The 19,859-nt window shown below is 34.5% G+C and overlaps 1 non-coding gene across 1 annotated transcript; it reads right to left on the bottom strand.

Moving 5' to 3' along the window:
* Positions 1-10,936: 10,936 nt before the first annotated feature.
* Positions 10,937-11,041, bottom strand: LOC131175774 (small nucleolar RNA R71). Its single transcript, XR_009145964.1, has one exon. It is a non-coding gene; the product is annotated as a small nucleolar RNA R71 (small nucleolar RNA).
* Positions 11,042-19,859: the final 8,818 nt, after the last annotated feature.

The raw sequence follows: 19,859 nt of genomic DNA, 5'->3' as shown, positions 1-19,859 counted from the left end.
TAAAAAATGGTGGGTATTACATTCTCTCTCCCTTAAGAACATTCATTCTCAAATGTTAAAACAATACACATAACAAACATAACTTACACATCCCTGAATCAAAACCAAGCTCTGATACTAACTTTGTAATGAACCAACTGAGGGGTCATTACTGGCACTAAGGATCGTGTGAGCTTAATGCTATCGGAACCCATAGAAAGCCTAAAAACCTATTAATCATGAACATTATCCCGTATCTCACAATCCAAGCAAACTCCAAACCATTACACTTTAGATTTCTCATTCATTATCAACATAAAATCAGTTCAAAATTTGAACATTTTCATACATAAAACGCTAATTGGTTCGTATGTACATTCTTACACGAGGAATTAGCTTAGATTTAAAACATACATAATTATATTACTTATGCTTAATAAAAAAAAAACATTTATCAAAATTGAACACTAGCATAGTAATTATTCCTTTACATATTATATGTCCACTAATCATACAATATACATGTAAACACTCCACAACTATCCTGGCTACTTAAGCTCCAAAGAACTCTTCTATTCCTATGTGTTTACACCTGGGGTTAAGGGAAAGAGGTGAGCTTACACAAGCTTGGCAAGTAAACTAACTGCATTTAATTATTATATTCATTTCATACATATGCAATATCTTCATATTCTAGATATATACATCCTAAATAAATACGATATGATGCTTGAGGATGATCATAAATTAAATTTAAAAGTTTACATTTATTAAGGTTAGAATTACTCATCTCTTGAAGCCTATCAACCACTTAACATGAACAGTAATTAACCTCGAATCCTTAGCTTTTTGAATCCCTGAAGTCTGATTCTATAGCCATTGGAATCTAATGAGTTATTCAAAGCTCTGAAACTTTATACACATATCAAACATCTTATTCTAGGCCCTTAGGAACCATAAAATTATGTTTTGAAACCTTCGAATCGAAGAAGAAATAAAGCTAGCAGAACCAAGTTCGGCTGCTACAGTCTTGGACTTTGGCTACCGAACTTTTGATCATCGAGTGCCCATTTTGGGTAGTAGCCATTGTGGCTGCTGAAGGCTTGGACTTCGGCTGTCAAATATGTAATTTCTCTAGATTTTTTGAGAAACTGCATGCTTTGGTTGCTAAACCTATGGTTTTTTGTAGCCGAACTTGAGAATTTCTAGAATTTCTAAGTCGAAAACCTGTAAAATTCCACTCCCATCAACACCCAAATTCACTCTAAAGTTCCAAAACTCAATCCAAACACATATACACATTCCTAAGGCCCAAAACAATTTGAATCCATGCTTCTAGCTCACATGCAACAATTAAAAGCTAGGATTTAAGACTCCAACAAACTTCCATCAATATTAAAATAAGAAATCCTTAGGTTTAACTAAGGAAACTAACCATTCTAGGTCCATAAAAACTTGGACTTGATGTAAACAAAAACAATACTTCATTTAACAATTAAATACCCAAAACACATTAAAGAAACATACTTTCATTCAAAAAACTCACATGCAACCTTTTTCTCAAAATAAAAACTTAAAATCATGTAAAAATCACATGAAATTCAAAACCCAACAAACTTACACACTTAGGTATACTTGAAATCATACTTAATACCCACATATATTAATCAAAAACTCAAATCCTAGGTTTTTCCCAAACCCAGCATAGTATATACATGGATTTCTTCGTATCCATCAAGGGGAACTAGCCATTTAAGGCCCATAACAATTAAACATAATTAATCTAACAATAAAACATGCAATTTCAACATAAAATCACAAAGCCCTAACCCTAACATGCATAAACTTCCCGAAACTCATTTTAAAAAGAACTTTTCATGAAATTAAAGTTATAGAGACCTAATCACTCATCAACTTTCTTAGACTACCTATTAGATCAAGAAAAGATTGTTACCTCTTTTCTTAGAGCTTGAAGGTGAGAGAATCAAAGCCCCAAAGCTTGAATCTACTATCCCAAACTTCTAAATGGAAGAATCTTACTTCAGATCTTGAAAAACGCAGGGAAATCTCTTTAAAGAGCTCCTTGTATGCTTCAGCAATTGAGGACGAGAAAAGGAGAAAAACTCAAGTGTTTTGGAAGAAAAATGAGCTTTGGTCCCTTTTATACCCTCAAGGTTGAGGGACTTTCAACTGCAGGAAGCCTCGATTTTGGTTGCTAGAGTCCATTTTGTCTAAATGGGCATTTAAACTGGAAAAGGGACTTTAGTTACCGAAAGTCCATCCTTTGATTATCAAAACTCCTTCTGCCTAAGACACACACTTTAAAACTTTTAGGAAAGAAAACTTTTAAAATATTATCATTTTTAAATACATTTTGAACATCTCAAACACACATAAATAAACATATACACATACATAAACATATTTTCACATTTTATTGCCACTCTCTTATCAGTTTTAGTTTTCACCAAATATTCTGTCAAAGACAGATATTTCAACATCAGAAAATAGTGGGTATTATAAATACAACATCTCAATATTCTCTAGCAAATGGCTATGGCCGCCAATGCCTATCAAACGCAGACAAGCACTTCAGATCAAGCCATTACTAAACTTTTTATAGTCGGCTTTTCAGGCCAACTAAAAGGATGGTGGGATTATGATCTTATAGCCCAATAGAAAATGGAGATTTTAAAGTCCATAGAACTCGATGAATATTAGAAGCCCATTTTGGATGAAAACGACAGACACATTCAAAATGCTATTGCTACATTGATTCTTGCACTCACTTTCCATTTTGTAGGAGATCCATCACAGCTCAAAGACAAGAATGCTAAGCTTCTTTCCAACCTTCATTGGTAAAAGCTTAGTAACTTAAAGTGGTGTAAAGATACCTTTCTTACTAGAGTTATGCTTCGTGAAGACTCCAACTAGCCTTCTTGGAAAGAAAAATTTCTTGTTGGTCTCTCTCCTCTCCTCGGAGAAAAGGTTCGAAGTAAGATTAAAGAACATTACAATGAGAAAATTCCTTATGCTCAGTTAACTTATAGTGAGCATATCAGTTATACCCAGAAATAAGGTTTAAAGATTTATTAAGATCTTAAGCTCCAAAAATAGTTGAAATGGGAGATGCACAAAATAAAGAAAGAACTTGGAACCTTTTCCCAATAGTTTGATATCTCCTTTCACAATCCATCCACTTCCTAACCTTTTCAAAATTGCAAAATCAAGAAATACCGAAAACATAGAAAAGACTCTTCTAAAGACAAACCTTCCCACAAACCAAAAAAGCCTTATTCCAAAAGACACTAAAAATCCTATTCCAAACCCTAAGAAGCTCTTTCTATCAAAGATGTTAGTTGCTACAGGTGCAGAAAGAAAAGCCACATTTCAAAGTATTATAAGTTTTCAAAGAAACTCCATGAACTCCAACTTGAGGAAGATGCACTTGGCAAGATTGAAGCTCTTCTAATAGAGTCCTCTGACTCTAAAGATACTTTTTTAGTCTCTTCTAAAGATAACTAAGCCTTTCTGCTTCAGAAAGTACTCTCTAATTCCTCTTCTGATATAGAGCCAGAAAAGGAGTTGAATATGTTTACCAAAGATCAAAAGTTTCTTCTTGAAGTAATCAACCATATTCAAGACCCACAAATCCAAAAATCTTACCTCACAAAACTCCAAGAATCTTTTGAAGCCTCTTCTTTTGTTGCTGAATCATCAAAAGCTAATAACACTTATGACCTCACTACCATTCTTTAAAAAGCCAAGACAAACAAAGCTAAGCCTCATACCTCTATTATCCAAGAACTCCAAACTGAAATTAAAACCATAAAGGCCAACCTCAAATAGCTCTAAGATAAGCAGAAAGAAGATTATGTTATTATTTAACATCTTTTAAAGAAATTCTCCGAAGAAAAAGAAGAAGATGAGACTGGAACCAAAACCCCTCAACTATCCAAAAGTATTTGATAAAAATTACTTTGAAAATTTCTGATGATTTTAGATTGGATACTATTGCTCTCTTGATATAGGTGCCAATCTCAATTATGTTAAGGAAGAAATAATTCCAAAAAAGTTTCACAAAGCTATAAAGGAACGACTGAAAGCTGCATATAATTCTTATCTTAAAATCAACTCAAAGATTAATGCATATGTTTTAAATGATGGCTTACATATCAAGACTTCATTTCTTCTTATGCATAACATTCATCATATTATTATCCTTGGCACTCCATTAATTAATCTTATCACTTCATACTCTGTTAGTTATCATCATATTTTTACAAAGCTTAAAAGAAGAAAACTTGTTTTCCTTTTTATAGAAAAGCCTCAAAGTAGAAATTTAAATATTATTAAAGCTTGTTCTGTTTATGAAACCAATTGAACTGCATGATTTTGTCAAAAGAAAAAGAACCTCAAATTTTAAAGGAAGATATTTCTTTTCATAGGATAGAATAACAACTTTGAAGCCTTGTTTTACAAAAAAAGAACTTCTAATTTTGAAAGCCAGATAGAAAAACTGTATGTTTTGATCTTCATAATGTTTTCTAGGAAAGAAAGCAACATGTTGTTGATCTTCCTTATGAAAATGATTTTCACGAGTCCCAAATTCTAACTAAAGCTAGACCTATTCAAACAAACAAGGACCTTGAACATCATTATAGAAAAGAAATTGAGGATCTTAAAACTAAAAGTTTGATTTCCCCTTTCAGATCCCCCCTAGAGTTGCGTTACTTTTTATGTTAATAAATCCTTTGAGATTGAAAGAGGCGTACCAAGGCTTGTTATAAATTATAGGCCTCTTAACCAAGCTTTAAAATAGATAAGGTATCCCATTCCTAACAAAAAAGACCTTCTACAAAAACTTTTTGCCACTAATATTTTTTCAAAGTTTGATATGAAATCCGGAATTTGGCAAATCCAAATTGCCCCTAAAGATCATTACAAAACTACTTTCACTGTTTCTTTTGGCCAATTTGAATGAAACGTCATGCCATTTGGTTCAAAAAATGTACCTCTAGAATTTCAAAGAATTATAAATGATATTTTCAATCCCTATTTTGAATTCTATGTTGTTTACATTGATGATATTTTAGTTTTTTCATCTTCCATTGAGTAGCATTTTAAGCATTTAAAGACATTCTTGTTTGTTGCCAAAAGAAATGGTTTAATTGTCTCCAAATCTACAATAAGTCTTTTTCAGACTAAAATTAGATTTTTAAGAACACTATATCACTTATGGCATGATTTCACCCATTGAAAGATCACTTGCTTTTGTTGATAAGTTTCTTGATAAAATTATTGACAAAACACAATTACAAAAAGATTTCTAAGTTGTTTGAATTATGTCCTAGATTTTTACCCAAATCTTAATAGACTCCTTCAACTTTTGCATGAAAAGACATAAAAATAATCCAAAGCCCTGAACATAAGAACATACTTTTGTTGTTCACAAAATCAAGCACATATTAAAGAAATCCCTTCTTTACATTTAGCCAATCCTAGTGCTTTTAAACTTGTTGATATTGATGCTTCTAAGCTAGCATATGGTGGAATCTTAAAGCAAAAGAAACATGATAAGGAATGTATTATTTAATATGTTTCTGGACATTAGGATAGTACCCAAAAAGAATTACTCAACTATTAAAAAAGAAATTCTTTCTATTATTCTTCGTATTCAAAAATTTTAAAGTGATTTACTAAATCAAAGATTTCTTTTAAGAATAGATTGTAAATCAGTGAAAGAAGTTTTAAAAAGATAAATCCAAAATATTGCTTCAAATGGAAATCATTTTGAGTAATTTTTATTTTGATATTAAGTATATTAAAGGAGACATAAATTAAGTTGCTGATTTTTTAACTCGCGAATTCTTACAGACCCCGTACCATGATCCTTAGAAAACCACCCGGAGATCCACCAAAGGAATCGAAGTCAAAGGGTTCCTCCTCGTCCAAGTAAAAAATGGAAGGCCAATCTCAAAATCATTCCCAAAACCCCATTTTAATCCAACCAAAGCCAACCCCTGAAAGACCAATTGTTCCCTAGAGCACCTTATTCCAAAGAGAAATTAATCAACTTGATAATTAAAGCCAAAATCCCTACACTTCATAAAAAACTTCAGAGCAATAAGTACATGAATGGTTAACTTTCATAATCCACCATCTTGAATTTTGTTAATCTCTCAAGGATTCTCTTTCTGTAAGTCCCCATAAAGAAGCTGTTACAAACATTTGTTTAAAGAACACCAAGAAAGAGATAGTTCTTCATAAACCAAAATCTCTTTCTCAACCTAAAAGTGTTTTTTTAACTGATTTATCTTCAAAGCTGAAGGAGCCAAATGTTTCTCAAAATTTTTCTCAAAATTTTGGACATTTCTCAATACTTTTTAAAAGATTTTTATCAAAATATTTTAATTGTTAAGATGGCTTTTATGATGTTAACCCAATTCTTTGTGCAGCAAAACTATTTGGTTCTTGGCATTATAAGCTGTGGGATTATTCTAAAGTCTCAACCTACAACCAAAGCATTTTGATTGAAACCAATTCAATTAAAATTAAACACTTCTAAAAAAAAACCTCTATCCCAAACTACTCAACATACACAATTTAAAGAGTTATTCACCCTATGGATTGGGGATAAAACCTTTCACTACCAAGAAAATTTTAAGCCAAATTCAGAAAAAGCCTTCCCTCACACCAAACTTTCACTTATTAGGATTACCACAAAGCCTGGATTAATGCCTTCCTCATCCAAAACACTAACCTTACCCATACATGGCTCTTCTTCTTCTTCTTCTTCTTCTTCTTCAATACTATTCTCAAATTTAGCTTTCCTAGATGGTTGGCACAATGGTGGAATTGGTTAAGAGCCACTCTTGAAATCCTTCCCCCTAAAGTTTTCCAAGGCTATACCACCTTTAAAGGTAGATACAATGTGACACCCCTTACCCGTCTATAGTGTAGCCGAGTAAGATATGCCACACAGTGTGTCGGAGCACCAATTCATATTCCCATTACAATTTACCCTTTTTAATTCATTTATTTATAATTTTTGATTAATCTGAATTTTTCATAAATTTTATAGAAAATCTGGCAGAGTGCCGGCTGTAAATTGGAAAAACAGTTCTTCTAAATCTGTTAAAAACACTTCCAATATAATCATATTATCAATCTCAGTCAATCGCCAACATCTTTTCAACAATTTCTCAAATGACTTCAATATCTCAAATTTCAATTCATTTCATATCATACTCAAATTTATTACTGAACATGGTTCATAAATAATTACATCAAAAGCATAATTACATGAGTTTATAATATACATTACAAAAGTTTACAAAATACAAAAGACCAAAAGTAGCCTAATGTCCTACCAATGCACTGCAAATGTGAGGTGACTCTGGGCTCTGTGTGCAAATCTGAAAGTTCACCCGGTATGAGGTCTGCTGGACTCCCCAGCTATGTCTCCAATACCTGCACGTAGCAAAAGCAACGCGCTAAGCAATTCTGCTTAGCGGTGACAATATAAAATAAAATAACTAAAGTAAAGTGAATATGCAGAATGTATGTTTACATCTTTGGTAGACTTAATATCTGGCATTTACTATAGTATTATTCGATTAAAATTTGATAAGATTCATTATCATTACCCGAGTAACCCATACTAATCGACTAGACTGGATAAACGTGTAAACTGGCACTGGGTACTAAGTACCTCGGACCATCACACCATCAGTCACATTGTGTCTCCCGGTGTGCAACAAAACAGTTAATAAGCTGTAATAATTATCAGGGATAAAACCCAAGTATAATAACTCAATCAACATAGCCAAAGGCTATTTTATCACATAATGACGCGTGAGGCCATAAAACATAGAATGGCATGAAGCCATATGCAATACTGTTAACAGAACCCTATTGGCATGCCAACCTATCCAAACCAATCTTGTTAGGTGTACTAGGGCATGTTACACTCATAATTTATACAATTCTTGAAATTTAAGTTTAGGTGTTACTATTCATTTCATTAGTCAACAAAAATGTTGACTTTTGCATAGACAATAGGTACATTGGTTTTAATATTCTCAACATACCACATTTTGCATTCTAAAATTGTTGGTATTGGTTGCCAATACCAATTCGAAGCTTAATGTTGGTTGTTCAAAATTTTCAGATTTCGAGCCTTGCATTTACTATTCCATTAGTCATTTTTGCAGTGGGAACTTGGAAAAGTTGTCAACATGAAAGTTGTTCCTTATTGTGTCTAGTTACATTTCTTTTTTTGAATCACTCTATTTGGAGTTTTGTAACTCAAGTTATGGTCTAAATACCATGGCTGGCCAGATTGCCAACTTCCCAGATTTTACTGACCAAATCTACAGTGTTTTGTACAGTGACTGCAGGTCACCTTTTGAACATGTTATAGTCAAAATTTGGGTTAGGTTTCTTCATGAAAGTTATAGGTCTATGTTAGGTTTCTTCATGAAAGTTGTAGGTCTATGTCTCAGCTATTTGCTGGTAAAATTTTAGGTCAATTGGACCTTTCTACACTGAGTTATGACCAAATGAATAAACACTATTCATTTGGTCATTTTGCCCAGGCAGAATGCAGGTCACCCGGATTAGGGCAATCTTTAGGTCAACTTGGTTTGATTTTCTGGGCATAGTTGTTACACTCATTTCATATAGGCATTTTAGGGTAGTTTTGCATCCATTTTGCCCTTATATTTTAGTATATTTTATGTTTTTAGCTTTATTTTAGCTTATTTGTTAAATTTAAATACTTTATATGTGATTTTTGTAATTTTGTTGTTTTTGATAGGATTTTGTGGCAAATCGAAGATCAATGAGTGCAATAGGAAGTGATTTGAAGAAATTTGGAGTTCTTTAAGCATGGAGGAAAGTTAAAGAAATCAAACCTTGAAAAAGCAAACCAGCTGAAATTTGCTTGAGGCTTTGCTTAAGATCATGCTTAGGGTAAAGCGGCAGTGCTTAAGGTGCAAACAAGTCAAGCATGAGCAGTAAAAGTCTATTTTAATCTAAGTCTGCCGAGATTTGCTGAAGGTCCGCTTAACCTTAGCTGCATAAAGGCACTGAAATTTGCTAAGAAGTCGCTAGGTTAAGCCAACCCTAAGCGTAATGCCCTAACGTGAATAGTGTCAGCGACTTGTATAATTTTACACCTCATTTCCTATCCACTCCTTGTCTTTTATTTACTTTTAGGGTAACTTTTAGGGACCATATAAATTCATCATTTCCTTATTTTCTCTAAGAGGAGGATAGAGGAGGAAGGAGGAAAACAAAAAGGAAAGAAAATTATATAGAAAGAGGGAGAGAAGACGCCATTCTCTAGGAAGAAGGAGCTGCTGCACGAGTTTGGAGCTCCAGAAACCAGAGACCTTGGTTCTTCCACCTGGGTTTTCCTATTTCAGTCCTTTTATCATGTTTTTCTTTATTCTTCCATCTATATTTCTTGTAAATACCATAATGAGTGAGTAATCTCTTTAGATTTCAGAGTTGGGAAATATGTTTTAGATTAATTTGTGGATTTGGACTGGGTATTTCCTTATTTTATATGAATATGAGTTTTGATTCCTTCCTTGTGTGCTTGATTTACTTGCCTAATGTTGGTACCCATTGGGTATTGTGTTAATCTTTGATTGAAGGACCGAAAGGTGAAAGTCATTGATAGTTAATCAAGGATTGGAACTTAAAATCACCTAGATTTAGAAATAAACTAGGACTTTAAGAGGAATTAATTATTGGTTATAAAACTTAATGGGTTTTAAAATAATCAAATACATACGAAAGTAGGTTTGGTTATTTTAGAATACGCTTTGATTTGCTTGAAAAAGATATCAAAGGGATTTAGAATCAATTTCCTTCAAACTCTATTTTTCCCTAAAAATTGGAACGCCCAAGACAAATCCCAATTAATTTATGCATAAACCCCCAACTCTGGAATCACTTTTACCATAATTAGACTTTCGTTTAAATTACCCATTGTTAATTTTAGTTTAATTGCGAGCTAGAATTAGAATTTATTTGTTTGCTCTTTACCCATTTCAATTAGATTAATCAATTTACCTTGCTCATTTACTTTGCTCATTTACATTTACCTTTTATTCATTAATCATTAGCCCAAATAATCGCTTCATTCATAGTTTAGTAATCAAACAGCAAATCCTCGTGGGAACGATAATTGATTCATCACTTTATTACTTGAGACGACCTGTATACTTGCGGATCAGTCACAACAAGTTTTTGGCGCCGTTGCCGGGGATTTGATTTTTGTTTGATATTGAACAATTGTTTGTTTGGTTAATTTGGGCATTTTATTTTATTTTCTTTTTACCATTTTACTTTGAGAATTTGTTTATTTTGTTTTTCAGGTGCTTTATTTTATGAGAAGGACAAAAAGTGAAGAAATCAATTTATTCTTTGACCCAGAAATAGAGAAGACAGCAAAGGCTTTAAGAGCAGAATCTAAAAGGAGAAAAGCTGAAATTAAAGCTCAACAACAACAAGAAAGAGCACAAGAGCAAGAGCAAGTACAAGAAGAAATGGCTGACAACAACAACAACAATAATAACAACCGCTCTGTGAAGGATCATGCCTATCCTAACATTGGAGATTTCATGCCAAGTATCACACTACAAAGGGTAGAATCTAATAATTTTGAATTGAAGCCTGAACATTGTCAAATTGTACAACAAGCACAATTTGGAGGAAATCCAAGTGAAAGTCCACATGTGCATCTGGCACACTTTCTTGAGATCAGTGATATGTTGAAGATAAATGGAGTTTCTGATGATGCAATTCGACTCAGATTATTTCCTTTTTCTCTGAAGGACCGAGCTAGAGAGTGGTTACATTCTTTGCCACCGGGTTCTATCACAACATGGGATGAACTTTCTCAAGCATTTTTAGCTCAATATTTTCCACCAAGCAAGACCTAAGTCGAGAAATGAGTGACTTCTTTTAAACCTTGTGATGATGAGATCTTATATGAAGCATGGGAGAGGTACAAGGATTTGCAAAGGAGATGTCCACATCATGGGATTCCTAAGTGGATGCTTGTTCAACACTTTTATAATGGAGTTTCACCACTATTAGGAGTACAATTGATGCATCTTCCGGAGGTGACCTTATGGAGAAATCAAGATGAAGCTTTTCTGCTCTTGATAAAATTGCTTATAACAACTACCAATGGAGTTGTGAGAGGAATGAGATCAAGAAACCAGCTGGTATGTTTGAGCTTGACGCCATGAATATGATTAATGCTAAGTTTGATGCTTTGACAAAGAAGATGGACAAGTTAAGTATGAAAGTAGATTCTTCAAAGGAGGTTCCGTAATACACTAGAAATTGAGTCGCAAATGTCAATTGTGCAAAGAGATTTTTCTGCACTTAATCAAGATTTTTCAAGTGAGCAAGTGGATTATGGGGAACTACAATCAAAGACTGTGTGGTAACCCATTTTCTCGCAACTTATGATCCAAAGATGGAGAAACCACCCAAATTTCTCTTGGGGAGGTAGACAAGGGCAAAATCAGAATTTTCAGCAACCTTCTGGATATCAACAAAATCAGAATTTTCAGCAGAATAGAGGTCCTCCTCCTGGAATTTCTAAACCTCAAAATGTACCTGCTCCACCTCTACCACAACAAGCACAACTAGACAAGACAGCTAGATTGGAATCTATGATTGAAACTCTACTTGTGAGCCATCAAAGTCAACAAGAAATGATTTCTCAATTAGCATCTAAAGTAGATCAAATGGCAACACACAACAAGATGTTAGAGAATCAAATAGCTCAACAGGCTAGCTCTTCAAATAGCAAAGCTTTTGGGAAGCTTCCTAGCCAACCTGAGAATCCAAGGGAGCAGTGCAATGCTATTACTTTAAGAAGTGGAAAGGTAATGGGGGAAGAACACGAAATTGAAGTAAAGTTGAAAGAAAAGAAAGATGAGTGTGAGAGTGAATCCACTTCAACTAAAGCTAAAGCTAGTAAGGAAGCAAATGAAGAGAAAGAGGATAAAAAGAAAATAGAAGAGAAATATGTGCCTTCTGCACCGTACAAGCCACCATTGCCCTTTCCTCAGAGGTTTCATAAAGCACAATTAGATAAGCAGTTTGGGAAATTCCTTGAAGTTTTGAAGAAGTTGTATATCAACATTCCATTCACCGATGTCATTTCTCAAATGCCTTCTTATGCTAAGTTTTTGAGGGAGATTTTATCAAATAAAAGAAGGTTGGAAGATTATGAAACTGTTGCACTTACTGAGAAGTGCAGTGCTTTATTGCAGAACAAGCTCCCACCTAAGCTGAAAGATCCTGGAAGTTTTTCCATACCATGTCACATTGGAGAAACAAGTATTGAGAGAGCATTATGTGACTTGGGGCTAGTGTCAGCTTGGTGCCACTTTCCATATGTGAGAAGTTGAAGGTTGGAGATCTAAAGCCCACAACTATTTCTTTGCAGTTGCAGATCTATAAAGTATCCATTGGGGTTTTAGAGAATGTACCATTAAAAGTTGGGAAGTTTTTCATTCCAAAGGATTTTATTGTACTAGAGATGGAGGAGGATGTAAGAACGCCCATCATACTTGGAAGGCCATTTTTAGCCATCAGAGCTAATATAGATGTAAAGAATGGGAAATTGAAGTTGACAAAGGGGGGAGGAGGAAATAGAGTTTAATTTATTCCAACATTCCAAGGAACCAGTGTGATGAATTCTTGTTATAGGGTAGATGTTATAGAGCATGATGTCAAACCGGTTACTAAACTAGAGGAAAATCAAGCTATTCCAATGCAATGCAATCAGCATAAAGTGCGAAAGAAAAAGTCAGCTTCACCATCTCATTTGGTTAACAATAAAGCTTCAAAAGTTAAGCTCAAGCCTCCATCAAAATCACTCAAAAGAGGAGATTCATCTAAAGTTTGTAAGAATATTCTTCAAGACATAGTTGGGATTCTGAACAAAGCAACAGGTATTTTCACATATAATGGGAAAAAGTTGAAGTATAAATTCATTTCAGCACCTATTGTGAAGGGAGGTAATATTTTCCAATTCCAACCACCATGAGCTTTGAAAGGAAGGTCAAGCTTAAGACCTTAAACAAGCGCTTCTTGGGAGGCAACCCAAGCGTATCCTTTTATAGTTCATTAATTTTCCATTTCATTTCACTTTCAGTTTTCACCCTCATTAATCTCAAAAGTGACATTTGTTTATCTTTTGTAGGCCATTCATGAAGATTGGGCAAGTTTACACTTGTTGCAAAAACAAAGAATTAAAGGGAAGCAAGTATAAGCAACATTCTGCACTTTATGCAGTGCCTGTGAACAGTAACACCTTTAAACTTGTGCTAAATTGCTCAAATTGCAGTCTACTTGATAGCACATGTTTGATTTTGTGTTTTGTGTAAATTATGTGAAATGCAACTTGAATGAGGATCAATTTTGATATTTAGGACTGATGAGAGCTTATTTGAAGTGCAAAAATAATGTTTGTTAAGTTTCACCTTTTAGTGTATATACAATTTTGTAGTCTGATAGGAATTTGCATGCTTTTGTTGGAATTGCCGCTAATTTCTGCAATCTGCAGATTTTTGCTACTGTTCATGCTACTGTTCATGCTGCTAAAAAGGTCAATTTCTACATTTTTTCTGAAATTCTTGGTTGATTGGAACTTGTCTGAAATGCTGCTGAAAATATGCTTTTGGTGTAAGTTTAGAAAGGAGACCATTTCATTGAATGTGCAAAAAGGATAGTCACAATTGGTGCCTAAAATGAGCAACGATTGCAAAAGCTAAATGAACATGTGCTATGCTTAGTAAGTTTATGAGAAAGATGAACTTAAATCCCTCAATTTTATGGTGTTTGTGTGTATTTGGTAATTGCTGAAGGTTGCAATAGCATTCCATAGCTTTTGGACTGATTTTGGTAAGCAAAACCACAATTTTGCCCAAAACCTGCCGAAACTTGCTGATGACATTGCTTGTCAAGCAAAGTCTTAAGCAAATTTTGCTGAACCTTATGCCTAACCCTAAGCATGGCCCAAAATACCACATGTCTACCCCACATTTTAAAAGGCCCAGCACTTCCGCCAATTTTCCAAAAACCTCGCCAACACTCCCGATAAACCTCGTCGACTTCCTTCCTCACGCCATTTTTTCTGGTAATTTTTACAGGGAGCCGAAAGGTTTCCTCCTTTTCATTAAAATGGTAAGAACCAAAATGTGGTCCTCTCACAAACCCAAACTCAGTGGACTTCGACATTCTGTCAAATCTAAAATGGGTATTCCATCCTCATTACCCACAAACCCTAACCCCAGCCCCAGTCCGCCATTACCTCAGTCCCCACCACCACAAACGCCACCACTACCACAATCGCCACCACCTCAGTCACCGCCACCACCCCCAAGCCAAATACCGCCTCTCATTCCGCCTACTCCCCTCTCGCCGCAATCCGAGCCACAAAATGAAACACCACCCGACACCCATTCCCGTAACCAGCGCTGAACTCGTGTCTACTCAAACAAAAACAAAAGGCAAAACAAAAGGGCTGCAAGTAAACCTAAGAAAACCCTCTCTAAAACGGAAACGAGTACCTTCTGCTCCTTCGACATGAACTCCACCTCACCGCCCTCTCAACCAGCTTAGCAAACGGACTAGGTCTTCCTCGCAAACCCCAACACCTGGTCCAAACACCGCACCTCGCCTCCCTTACACTCTCCAGCACCTGCATCATCTGCAGATAATATCGAGGAGGTAATTTCTCCATTACCTTGGGCTTTTAGGGATATGGGTATGAAAAAGGCTTATGAGAAATTAGTTTCTAAAACAATTTTGGCAAACAAGTATATGGATGAGCAGATTTTGAAAGAATTAGGCATTTATGATTCTGTATTTGCCTATTTGAATGCTGTTAGCTAGACTGACTTTGCTAAAATTAGGGAACCAGTGTACAAAGATCTAACCCTGGAATTTTTGAGTTCCCTAAGGCTGAGTTTCAAACCAGCAGTGCCTGAACATAGAGATATGATATATTTTCGATGTGCTGGAACTGATAGGGAGTTAGACATGGGTGCTTTGAATGCCATTTTTTGGTTTTCAGGATTCGGGGTATAAAAACATTGAGTGGCAGCAAACTGTTTATGACCCTGTTCAATTCTGGAAAGATATTGCACCATTTGGAGGTTATTATAGACAGAGGACTGCAAAAGCCTCTAGGATAGTTGACCATGTATTAAAATACCTCCATAGGTTCATTACTTACACTGTTTTAGGAAGGGGACACAGAATGATATGGTGCCTTGGGATTTGTTTCTCTTGTGGTGCATGAAGGAGAGAAAACCAGTAAGCACAGCCCATTTCATAGCTACCCATTGGCACCAAACTGTCACAAAGCATACTAAAGGTAGTATTGTTTTTGGGGGGTATATCACTGCTATAGCAAACTCATTTAGCTTTGATGCTAGTCTATATAAATTGCTGCCAGTTTCTGGGGAATCATATATAGACAGCACAATGTTGCTGCATATGGATGTTTGTGAGAAAATGGGCCACACCTATACCCTGTTACAGCAACATCCTGATACCACTGGTACTGTAAACCCCACCACCTTTGCACCAGCAGAACCACAACCAACCTCTACCCCACAGTTTTCAGCAGACATTTTATCCCTCTTAAAATCCTTGGAATCCAGAATAACAAGCTTCACTGTCCAACCATCTGTTCCCTCACCTGACACCATAGAAATTCTTGCTACCTTGAAGAGCTTAGAAATCAAAATTGAAACCATGGGTCAGGAGCAGGTTAACCAAAAGAAGAAGCTAGAAAAGAAACTTAAAAAGAGACTTTTATCTCTTAAAAAGAAACAGAAGCAACATCAACTTCAAATGTCGGAGCTTTACAACAAACCGCCCAATCCTACAATAATTTATATCATTGGGGCCAAGCCATGTTTCAAGAAATGAAAGACTTAACGTAAAAACTTGAAACTGCTCAAGCTTGGATCACAATGAACTCCGCTGCAGAACATGAAGCACACCTGTTCAAAGAAGAAATCCTTGACAAAGAAAGCTTGATCAAGAGTAATAGTTCTAATTTCTGTTTTAGGTTTATTTTGTAATCTGTTTATTTTAATTTCCAAACTTTGGTCATGGTTGTAATACTTTGGTAATTAGTTTTTATGATTATACCTGCACTTCCTTCTTTTAGTTTACTCTATTTTATTTTCTGCTATGAACATAGTTACTCTGTGAATGCTTTTTTGTTTAATTTTTGATTTAACTGTTACATTTTATTTCTTTACACTTTTTCATATTCTTGCACATTATTTTTGCACTTTATCTTTTCTTCAATCCTAATTTTGTTGACATTGATGAGTTGCACAAATTTTCTTTGAGCTGCAACTGTTCCACATCAGTTGAAGGTAACAGTTTCCCTTACACCAGTTATGCCTATGGTATGTTGCCAATGATTATGCTTTCGCTTTACCCTACGCAACAGGTTAAGCAACATCTTAAGCAGTGTAAATTCATACATTTGGGATACCTTTTCACATTTTTCTCTCTAAAGCTTCATTGTTAATATCATTTTGAGCTAATTTTGAAATACTTGAGCTTATATTGATTTAATCCCCAATTGTATATACTTCATTAATTGATTAGTTCACACAATTTTGCCCATCTTTGCATTCATTTTAAACATTGAGGACAATGTTTCATTTGAGTTTGGGGGTGAGGGCAATATTTTTGCAAATTTTTTTTTTTTTTAAATTTTCATTCATTCATTTATTGCATTTCATTCATTCATATATAGATAATCCATACACTTATACATATACCACACACATGTCTATACCCACATACATACATTTGCATATAGTTTTCATATAGATTACACTTAGTTTTAATTTGATTTATGCATTCATTTTAGGATCATGCATATCATAAAAAAATAATTTTTTTTACCTTGTCCTTAGAGGATTGAGAATTGCTTTGAAGAGCAATTGAGCTTACTTTTAGAAGGGTTTGATGGATTGAAAGTCCTAGATAGGTGCAAAGTTATTAGATACTTGCCTTAGTTTATATCTTCTTAGCCAAGGGGCACCCAATCAATTATGTTGACTTTGAGTGCCTAGAGAAAACTCTAGGGTGAGAAGTAGCTAATTGATGTCTCACCAATCCTAGAACAATCTTCCTAAACCTTTCAAGGCGAAATCATAGCATGCACTTGAAAAAGAAATGATCTAGGCATTCTTTGAATTTTAAACCCATATTTTAGCCTTAGCCAACCTCACTTCAAAATTTCCTTTGAAACCAATTTGAGCCTACATTTATCCCTCTTATTTCTTTGGAACCCACATTAATGCCTAGCCATAAACCCAAACACTTACCTACCCTCCATGAGAATAATTCTTTGAGTGATAGATACACTTAAAAAAAAAAATTTAATAATAATAATAATTAGTTGGGAGAAGTGGCTAAAGTAAAAAGGCTAGCAAATTCAATTATGGTATGTAAAGTAATTCACCACTCAAGTATACAAAGAAATGAGTTTGGGGGTGAATTGAAAGGGACAATTGTAATTCAAAGTCAATGTTATTTATGTAGTCCCTCTAAAAGCTTCAAAATTATATGCTAGCATTGGTGAATAGTTGTAAAATTCCTTCTCCCAATTGATTCATAAATAAAAAATAATAAAATAAAATAAAAATAAAAAAATATATATATATATTAAAAAAAAAAAAAAGGAATTTGTGTTTCTTGATCTCTTAATAATTTGACTATTCTCATATTTTGTTACCCTTATCCCTTTCTTGTTAGCCACATTATCACCCCCTTAGCCCCTACAACCCTTGAAAGTCCTTTTGATCTTTTGATGGTGATTTGCTACATTAGTGGAGATTGGAATAGGAGAATTGCCTATGGGATTGTGATATCATTAATCCATTCATTTACTTCCATCATTATTTGAGACACTTTAGTTTGTGGATTACCCTATAGTCTATTTAGGCATGATTATTCTTTGTGATTGATTGGTTTGGGCTTGATGATATGGATAATTGACCCAAGGCTAAGCGGTGATAACTTTGGGAAGAATTGAATTCTTTGCATCTTCAAAGTGGGTATATGGTTTGTTGGTGGCTAAAGGTAAGCTTGAAAGTTTGGATAAGTAATTTTCATAAATTTAAGGTAAGGTACCCCAAATTGCATTAATTGTTTTAATTTGCTTGAGGACAAGCAAAGGTTTGAGTTTGGGGGAATTTGTTACACTCATTTCATATAGGCATTTTAGGGTAGTTTTGCATCCATTTTGCCCTTATATTTTAGTATATTTTATGTTTTTAGCTTTATTTTAGCTTATTTGTTAAATTTAAATACTTTATATGTGATTTTTGTAATTTTGTTGTTTTTGATAGGATTTTGTGGCAAATCGAAGATCAATGAGTGCAATAGGAAGTGATTTGAAGAAATTTGGAGTTCTTTAAGCATGGAGGAAAGTTAAAGAAATCAAACCTTGAAAAAGCAAACCAGCTGAAATTTGCTTGAGGCTTTGCTTAAGATCATGCTTAGGGTAAAGCGGCAGTGCTTAAGGTGCAGCACAAGTCAAGCATGAGCAGAAAAGTCTATTTTACTCTAAGTCTGTCGAGATTTGCTGAAGGTCTGCTTAACCTTAAGCAGACAGTGCGACCAGAAGCTGAAATTTGCTAAGAAGCTGCTTAGGGTTAAGCCGAACCCTAAGCAGAATGCCCAGAACGTGAATAGTGCTGCTGACTTGTATAATTTTACACCTCATTTCCTATCCACTCCTTGTCTTTTATTTACTTTTAGGGTAACTTTTAGGGACCATATCAATTCATCATTTCCTTATTTTCTCTAAGAGGAGGATAGAGGAGGAAGGGAGGAAAAACAAAAAAGGAAAGAAAATTATATAGAAAGAGGGAGAGAAGACGCCATTCTCTAGGAAGAAGGAGCTGTTGCACGAGTTTGGAGCTCCAGAAACCAGAGACCTTGGTTCTTCCACCTGGGTTTTCCTATTTCAGTCCTTTTATCATGTTTTTCTTTATTCTTCCATCTATATTTCTTGTAAATACCATAATGAGTGAGTAATCTCTTTAGATTTCAGAGTTGGGAAATATGTTTTAGATTAATTTGTGGATTTGGACTGGGTATTTCCTTATTTTATATGAATATGAGTTTTGATTCCTTCCTTGTGTGCTTGATTTACTTGCCTAATGTTGGTACCCATTGGGTATTGTGTTAATCTTTGATTGAAGGACCGAAAGGTGAAAGTCATTGATAGTTAATCAAGGATTGGAACTTAAAATCACCTAGATTTAGAAATAAACTAGGACTTTAAGAGGAATTAATTATTGGTTATAAAACTTAATGGGTTTTAAAATAATCAAATACATACGAAAGTAGGTTTGGTTATTTTAGAATACGCTTTGATTTGCTTGAAAAAGATATCAAAGGGATTTAGAATCAATTTCCTTCAAACTCTATTTTTCCCTAAAAATTGGAACGCCCAAGACAAATCCCAATTAATTTATGCATAAACCCCAACTCGAATCACTTTTACCATAATTAGACTTTCGTTTAAATTACCCATTGTTAATTTTAGTTTAATTGCGAGCTAGAATTAGAATTTATTTGTTTGCTCTTTACCCATTTCAATTAGATTAATCAATTTACCTTGCTCATTTACTTTGCTCATTTACATTTACCTTTTATTCATTAATCATTAGCCCAAATAATCGCTTCATTCATAGTTTAGTAATCAAACAGCAAATCCTCGTGGGAACGATACTTGATTCATCACTTTATTACTTGAGACGACCCGTATACTTGCGGATCAGTCACAACAA

The sequence above is a fragment of the Hevea brasiliensis genome, chromosome 17 (assembly GCF_030052815.1).
Source record: "Hevea brasiliensis isolate MT/VB/25A 57/8 chromosome 17, ASM3005281v1, whole genome shotgun sequence".
Taxonomy (NCBI): domain Eukaryota; kingdom Viridiplantae; phylum Streptophyta; class Magnoliopsida; order Malpighiales; family Euphorbiaceae; genus Hevea; species Hevea brasiliensis.
This window is presented reverse-complemented; position numbering and strand designations above follow the sequence as displayed.